Source organism: Chanodichthys erythropterus, chromosome 2 (assembly GCF_024489055.1).
Source record: "Chanodichthys erythropterus isolate Z2021 chromosome 2, ASM2448905v1, whole genome shotgun sequence".
NCBI classification, from domain to species: Eukaryota; Metazoa; Chordata; class Actinopteri; order Cypriniformes; family Xenocyprididae; genus Chanodichthys; species Chanodichthys erythropterus.
The window spans coordinates 26,109,056-26,117,500 of NC_090222.1; the positions used below are offsets into that span (position 1 = coordinate 26,109,056).

At 36.7% G+C, this 8,445-nt stretch overlaps 1 protein-coding gene across 1 annotated transcript in view; it reads left to right on the forward strand.

The window, feature by feature from the left end:
• The window catches only part of ptp4a3b (protein tyrosine phosphatase 4A3b), a 32,740-nt gene that overhangs the window by 10,443 nt on the left and 13,852 nt on the right, over nucleotides 1–8,445 (forward strand). The window lies entirely within an intron of this gene.

The following is an 8,445-nucleotide window of genomic DNA, read 5'->3' on the forward strand; positions in this document are numbered from 1 at the left end:
TTATTTCTGCTATAAAACAGCTCTCCAGTGTATTCATGTTTTCACTCACGGGTCACGTCTGACCTCGAAGGACTGAGCAGGAGAAATTAACCGGAAAAGATTTTAATGTAAAAGAAGGCGGAGCATCTGCCAACATCTCCTTATTATGTAACTGCCACAGACCAATGGTAGTACAAAGGTGTTTACCAACTGTAGCAAACGTTTGAGGAAAGTTCGCTTTGGCAAGTTGTTTCGAACTCCCAAAACAAACTCCAAACGAACCTCGTTTTGGCGAAATTACATCATATCAGTTCGTTCTTCAATTTCACTTTAAGTATATCAGGGCTTTAATTCAGCCTTGTGAAGTTGAGATATATTGCAAAGCTCCAGTCTGTGGCCAAATTCCCTCTAGTTCTAGTTATAAACCATCACATTTGGAAACACTCCCCATCTGATATTTTCTTATTTTTATATTTGAATGATATGAACCTGTTTTTATCTGATCTTAGTCAAAATATAAGTTGGTATTCTCAGTTATAGAATGGCACCCATTGAATATCTCTCATTTTGTGAAGATATGAATCATGATTTTGTCAGTATATGTTTGCCTTTGTCTTAAAAGGCTGTAATTGAGTTTTACATCCAGCTCTTCATGTGGTTTCGTTAATGCCATTTTAATGCCATATGCTTGTATTATGTCTGTAGAAAATAAAAGCATTGAGCCTTACTCATGTGGTATAGTTTTGCCCCTTAAGCACTTCCTCATGCGTATCTTACAGTGCTCAGCATAAATGAGTACAGCCCATCTGAGAAGTAACATTTTAAACAATATCTCAATGAACACAAAAACAATTTCCAAAATGTTAACAAGACTAAGTTTAATATAACATATGTTTAACTTATAACATGAAAGTAAGGTTAATAATATAACTTAGATTACACATTTTTCAGTTTTACTTAAATTAGGGTGACGCAAAAATGAGTACACCCCACAACAAAAACTACTACATCTAGTACTTTGTATGGCCCCCATGATTTTTAATGACCGCACCAAGTCTTCTAGGCATGGAATGAACAAGTTTGCGACATTTTGCAACATCTATCTTTTTCCATTCTTCAAGAATGACCTCTTTTAGAGACTGGATGCTGGATGGAGAGTGATGCCCAACTTGTCTCTTCAGAAATCCCCAAAGGTGTTTGACTGGGTTCAGATCAATGAAATGCAGCTCCCCGAAACCAGCAGCTTCGGCTTTTTTGTGCCTGGGCTTTAGGAGAGGCTTCTTTCGTGGATGGCACCCATGCATGCTGTTCCTTTGTAGCATACGCCGTATTGTGTCATGGGAAATAGTCACCCCAGTTTGCCTTTCTACTTCTTTAGATAACTGCAGTGAACTTGAATGCCGATTTTCTTCAACCCTTCTCATCAGAAGACACTCCTGTGGAGGTGTTAACTTCCGTGGATGACCTGGAAGTCTCTGGGAGATGGTTGCAGTTCCATAATTTTTACATTTATGTACCACTTTTTCTTCATTATTCTGATAAGTAAAGCTTTGCTGATCTTCTTGTAGCCTTCACCTTTCTGGTGTAAAATGATTTTCTTGTGACATTTCTCTTCCATGTGGTCCCATTGCTGATAGCATGAAATGGGAAGGGGTTTTAACACCCTTTTATAGTCAACTGTCTGCTGGACACCTGTGTAATGAATAATTCACTCACCTGACTCACCTGTGGTTGAATTCTTGTTCAAGTAGACATTTGTAGTCTGAGGCTACGTCTACACTAATCCGGATATATTTGAAAACTGAGTTTTCATCTAAAAACGCTCCGCGTCCACACTATCATTTTCAAACGTTTTCCAAAAGTTGCTCATCCACACTGAAACGTATGAAAACGCTTACATCCCCCTACTGCGCATGAGTAAAGCTTCGACCTGCGTCATTCCCGCTAGGCGTTTATTTACTTTCCGGCTCTTTGAAACTTTGAGGCAATGTCGAGGAAAGAGTTTTTTAAATGGACTGACAGTGTGGTGGAGTTGTTGCTGCGAGTAAACTCGAGTAACACAGTAGTATAAAGTGGCCAAAGTAAGCGAGAATGTAGACTGGGAGATGTGTCTTGGCTGAATTGGTCATATGACTGCATCACATGACTAAAAATGTGTCATCGTATTCAAAAGCCTCCGTTTTCACAGTCCACACTACGACGCGAAGACGGCGTTTTCAAATTTATCCGCTTTGGAGAGCGTTTTCCAAAAGCTATGTTTTCGTTGACTTAAAACGCTGTCTCAGTGTGGACGGAAGGCCAAAACAGAGAGAAAAATATACGTTTTCAAACGAATACGTATTAGTGTGGACATGGCCTAAAATTTAGCTTTGCTCCAGAGACTTTCAGTGGGGTGTACTCATTTAAGTTATTATAGTTATTATAGTGTACTCATTTAAGTTATAAGTTATTATTTATATTATTAAACTTACTTTGATGTTATAAGTTAAACAGATGTTATATGAAACTTTTTGGAAATTGTTTTTGTGTTCATTGAGATATTGTTTAAAATGTTACTTTTCAAAGGGGGTGTACTCATTTACGCTGAGCACTTTATGACTGGTTACAAATTACACACCACACTAACATGCAAAGCAACGTGTGCATGTGTGCACATGTTTAAGACTCGGAGTAAAAAATTAGACCTCATATGTTCAAGTTCAAGTCTGAACTACAAATTTGTATAGCAAAAAAAAAAAAAATTTAACCAAAAGAGGATATAACCTCACAGATTGACCTCTTGGCTCAAAACAAAGAATACAAACTTTGAATCTGCATGATTTTGGAGTTTTGCGGGAAGGTGGAGTTACTTCTTAAGAATCTGAAGTAATTTGCATGTTCAAAGCCTAACACGAATGCACTTTAGTATATAGGAAAATTAACCAGCCCGTCCTTTCAATTTTGTTTCTTATTCTAACCAGCATGCATGTTTGTTTTGCTCATGGTGACCTTATCACAGTGCCCTGTGATCTTTGCATGCCGTTAAAGGTAATAGTTGGCACTCATTTTTACAACCTGCAGTTTTTAAAATAGGTACACTAAGGTTCTCACTAGGTGTTCAAGTTTCTCAAATGGCAGAGCATGATGTTAGCCAAAGTCATGAGTTCAAATTAGAGGAAACACTTTGAATGTGTATCTTGAATTTACTGCTTTGAATAAAAGTGTCTGCAATAAATAATGCAAATGTACCCTAAATGTTTTGTACAAGCGAACTTTCTTTTTGCTAAGTTGACCGGACAAATGTTAATATTAAAATGATATTATCAAAAGCTGTGTCTGAAACTGCTCCCTATCCACTATGTAGTCCACTATATTGGGTGTTGGCCATTTTGTAGTGGTGTCCGAATTCTGAGTGAACGACTTCATTCCCTACATTCGTTCACTACTTTATACCCACAATTCTCTCTGATTTCGAGTGTATATTCCATGTACACTTGCTGAAGCACTCTTCCCAAAATCCAATTTTTTTACCCTTTTTTTTATTTTTTATCACTACTTGAATAAAACCTACTAAAATGTAGGGGGACATTATTATATAGATGAATAAAGATGAATATTTTTATTATTAAAATATTATGTAGGCATTAAATCAATTTAATGTTGCACTGTTAACTCATTAAACTTTAAAAGATGATAATTTAGTGGATGATTTAAAAAAATTAGTTAATCATAGGTAGCGTATTCAAATCATAACTTTCGCCTGAGGGCGCTCAAAGAGCATGTAATCTGTGAGCGTGAGAGTTTCTAACAACTTTATTAAAAAGGATAAATACATGAAATTATGTACACTTGTTAATGTGTTTATTTTTGTTTGCAGTGTTTTATAGTATTAAATGATTATGAACACATTAAGCATGACAAAAATTATACAATCGAGTAAACTACAAAGCTGGCACAGAGGCATGTATGATTACAAAATGAAGTCATTATGATTGTTATCGTTATTAACATTGTTTTATAATGTAAATAACATGTAGGATAAAATGTCGCATGTCGAGCCGTTTCTGAGATGGGTATCTCCGACACACAGTGTATACGTCAGCATCCCAATTCACTTACTTCATTTCGTTCACTCCATACAGATATAGTGCAGTCAAATGCCATACACTATATAGGGATTAGTGAACGAGTGAGCGGTTTCAGACACGGCTAAATTCTTGTTTGGCTGCACTATTTGGGTTGAGTCACTATGTTGGAGGCACATTTTAGCTTTGATTGCTCATCTTATTTTATACAAATCACCTCTGCTGCCCTAGGACATCTTTGAAGAAACGTGAAGCTAGTTGTCAGTTTGCCAAACACGAGAAAAAGTTTGCCATCGCATTGCAAAGGTCAGATTTTGTCATTTGCAGTTTGTTTTTGAATGTCATCGATTTACACCAGATGTTAAGTTTTATGAAAACTACTTTCAGGTACGTGGCTGAAAAGTTATTGTTGCCAGAAAATTGTTGCATCATGAGGTGATCCTCTTCAAAATGTTGTCTTGAGCAGTCTTTTAATTCTGGGTATGGCACCTGGTATCTGAGCTCTTAGGAATCTGTGCTCAGATGTCCAACCATATAAAGTTACGTGAGATGTGCGTATGATTAATTATTTTCTTCTAGCTAATTATTTAATCCAGTTGTAAAATGCGGGACCTTTCCGTGTAGCTAGGATGCTCATGTTTCAAAACAAGTTCCCAGTTATCTTTAACTCCCGACCCTCTTCATTTCGGATCTGACTAAATTTATTAGGTGACAGCTGCTGGAGGTATATTTAGAACACAGGTGGCCATGAGAGCCTTCGTGCCCTGCAGTCCCCCTCCAGTCAAGTGCAGAACCGAGGCAGAACAAAGCCAGCCCAGTTCTTAACGCACACTCACCTGTCAAATACAGGTTCACCTTCGCCAACAGGAAGACACCTGCAGACCTGTTTAATGATCTAACACCTCCTGCACTCTTCATGTTGCCCTGTCATTTATACCATTTTTTTTACGTTTATATTCCCTTCTCTGTTTAAACATAATCCTAAAATATATGAATGTTGTAGTGTTAATGTCTCTGGTAATTTTGGATAAGTACTCAATCTTAAACAGTTGAATATTATTGTAATTTTCACAAGGCAAGTCTAATGATGACCCCAGCAGTCGAAAAAGTGTTTGTTGATGCTGCCAGTGTGGCATTTGCTGGCCATTGGCATTAGTGGAACATGCCAAGGGAGCCCTTGCACAGAGATTACTTGAGCACAGCTGAGCGGGGAAGAGGGGAAGTTTTCCATATCACATCTTACCTTCAATAAATGTTGACCTCATTTAACAGCTAAAAGTTCCAGAAGTTCTGTTCATAGTTTCCTGAAACTAATTAGAACCCAGAGACTTCTAGTAAATCTGAGACTGAGACTCTTATTGTTCCGCTTTTAATTAGGGTAGTTTGTATAAAATAATTGGCTCAGAATGCTGGAACACTTAGGGTGTTTGACAAAGGTTAAGAACAGTCTGCTGGGTAAACAATTGGTGGAGGATTCCAGAGCCCTAGATTTCCAGATTGTTCACTGTGGCTGTGAGTTGAGCTCCTTATCAACATGGATAATAGCCTAGGCCATAGCCTCTTTTTATCCCCTTTATCCTTTTTTTTTTTTATATCAGTGATGTGATGAGGGGCCCACTAAGGTCTGCTATGGTGGACTCGACTTATTAGGCCCAGAGGAAAAGGCACCCATTCATTAAAAAAAAAAAAAAATTCAGGACTGTGAATTTTAAATTTTCTGCAAGTGTAATTAATAATATGTGACCCGTGCTGGCAAAATGAGTCGTAATGAGCAAATTTTCAAAAGTGAGTTATGTTCACAATCTCTATTAAAAAAAAACTTCAAAATGATGCCTGATTTGTTGGAACCAGAACAAATGTCTGAGCTAAACCTGTTTGAAGTCGATAGTCAGCAAAGTCAATTTTGAGAAAAATCGAGTTAACGTTTTCTGAAGGTTCCAAAACAAAATCGCCTAGCAACCATATCTTAAAATCCCTGTTAATAACACCTAATTTGGCGCACACACCTCATCAAAACCAAATATCTATAGGAAAAATATTCAACTTTTTTCAGTATTTTACTTCAGTATATTGAAGTACTGTTTTTTAGAAAACATACAAATAAGGATACTTTTAAATGTTTAATTGCTATTTGAAGCATTTGGATTGCTAGACGAGGGCTTAGTGAACTCATTTTTGTGAAAATAATTTTTGTATAATTTTAGGTGTGTAGGTGACTTTTAGGCATTTAGGACTTTAGTTATTCCAAAATGTTTAGTGCCAGACAAATTATTTTTAATAATTACAGATTTAATTCCAGCATTTTTTTTGCAAAATGTTTTTAATCATTCTAATATTCATATATATCATTTTAACTTTTAATTTAAGAATTTATATTTTTTTAATCATTACAGATTATTTAATTTCAGAATTAATATATATTTATTATCATTACAAAATGTTGAATTCCCAAATTAATTATTTTTTTAATCATTCTACAATGTTTAATGTGCAGCCTTTAGCTTTGATAGTGTAATACAGCATTTCATGGTACCTTATTGCTTAAAAAATAGATTTCTGTAGGATTTTTCTCTCTGATTCCAGTCTGCACTTTCTGCCATGACGAGAGCTCTGGCACAGATGAGTCATGTGTTTGTTGTTTGATCACTTGGAACACTTGCCCTTGATGATGTCATTTGCATTTAATCCTTCATTTAATTGGCCTTTTTGAAGCCAAGCCAGGACTTCTGGGAAAAAAACTTTGCTGGTGCCTATTGTGTAAACTTGTTTACAAACAAGCCTTGTTGATCACTGAGTCTGTTTAATTCAAAAGCTGTAAGGTTCAGTCCGTGTTTATTAATTAGGGCCCGAGCACACATGTTGCGAGGATCCTATTGGAATTGTTCCATTTTTTTATTTTTTATTTTTAGTTTTTATGCTTTTTTCTCTGCCCCATGTTTAATCTTCTCTTTAGTTAGACACATAAATACTATTGGCATCTTGACAGTACAAATAAGTGTACATTCATAGGTCGGAGTGTCTATATTTACCTCAGAGCCTACAGAGCACCTGAAAACACACTGCACTACTGGGCAGAGAGACCTATCCAACCCTCCAGCTTTATGTAAAAGGATTTGGCTCAAGATGTGCTAAGCCCTCAACAAGAGTGGCAGGGTAACTATAGGAGTGGCAGTCTGTGGTGTGTCTGTTTTCTTATCTGTTAAGTCCTACATAATGTGATGTGGTTTAGGCATCAAAATGATAACCTCCTGAAGAAATAAGTTGCTGTCTAATTTTGTGGTTTTTTTCTCTCCACTCTTGAGCAAATGTTATCTTGCAGATCTGCTGTGTAGGGCCGTTTCTTTCAACTGTATGATTTCCACCATTTTTTTTTCCTATCAAAATGTAGAGACCCTATATTTAAAGGGACAGTTCACCTAAAATGAAAATTCTGTCATTTACTCACCCTCATGTAATGACTGACTTTCTTCTGTGGAATACAAAACTATATTTTGAAGTAGTGTTGTCACAAATATCAATATTTTGATGTATCAATACTGAAATATCTGAAACTGTTCCAATACTCTTTTTCCGCAGTATCGATACACCGATACCAGCTGCATGTTCTCACACTCCCTTCTCTCCGACGACGAATTGACACACACCCACCTCCTTCTCACTCACTCATCTCATTCGTTCCGGTTGAACAGTGCTTGCATTGCCCATAATTTTATTCATTCCCGCAGGTTTCGCACTCACTCATATCAAAAGTGCTTTCACCACTGATCTATATAAGTGGCGCTCTCATAAAGCCACCACTCAAACAGCTCGCAAGTACCAAATTGATTTCTTTTTCATGGCTTATTGCACTTAAACAGTCAAATACACAAAAAATTGTCAAAATGCCCATCTTGCTGTGTATTCAGGTAAATACAGTCAGTTTTGGAACGTAAATAGTTGAGAGAAAACGCATGTTGTGTAACAGTATTGGATTCGTATATAAACTCTTAAGGCCCGTTCACACCAAGAATGTAAACTATAAAGATAACTATAACGATAACTATTTTGCATCCATACCAAAGAACGATAACGGTCTGTTTATTCTAAGCTCGCGTGCTGCGGTTTCAAAGTGTGTATAACATGTTTTTGCTGTTCTTGTTGCATTTACACGGCTTTAACCAGCAGATGTCTTCAGCATGCAGTGTTTCAAGTGAATAGCTGGCATAATTGATCTAATCTAACAGTGAATTTAACTGAAGGAGTCAATATAGTGGAATGAAAACAACGCCTAGTCTTCTTCACTGCAACTTAAACGGAAGCAACACAATGTTGTCGAAACTAGCACTGGATACCTGAGGTAACGTTTATTTTATGTTACACTGTTTGCTAGCCTCTCGTCTGACATTTCAAATGCGCAAGTCCT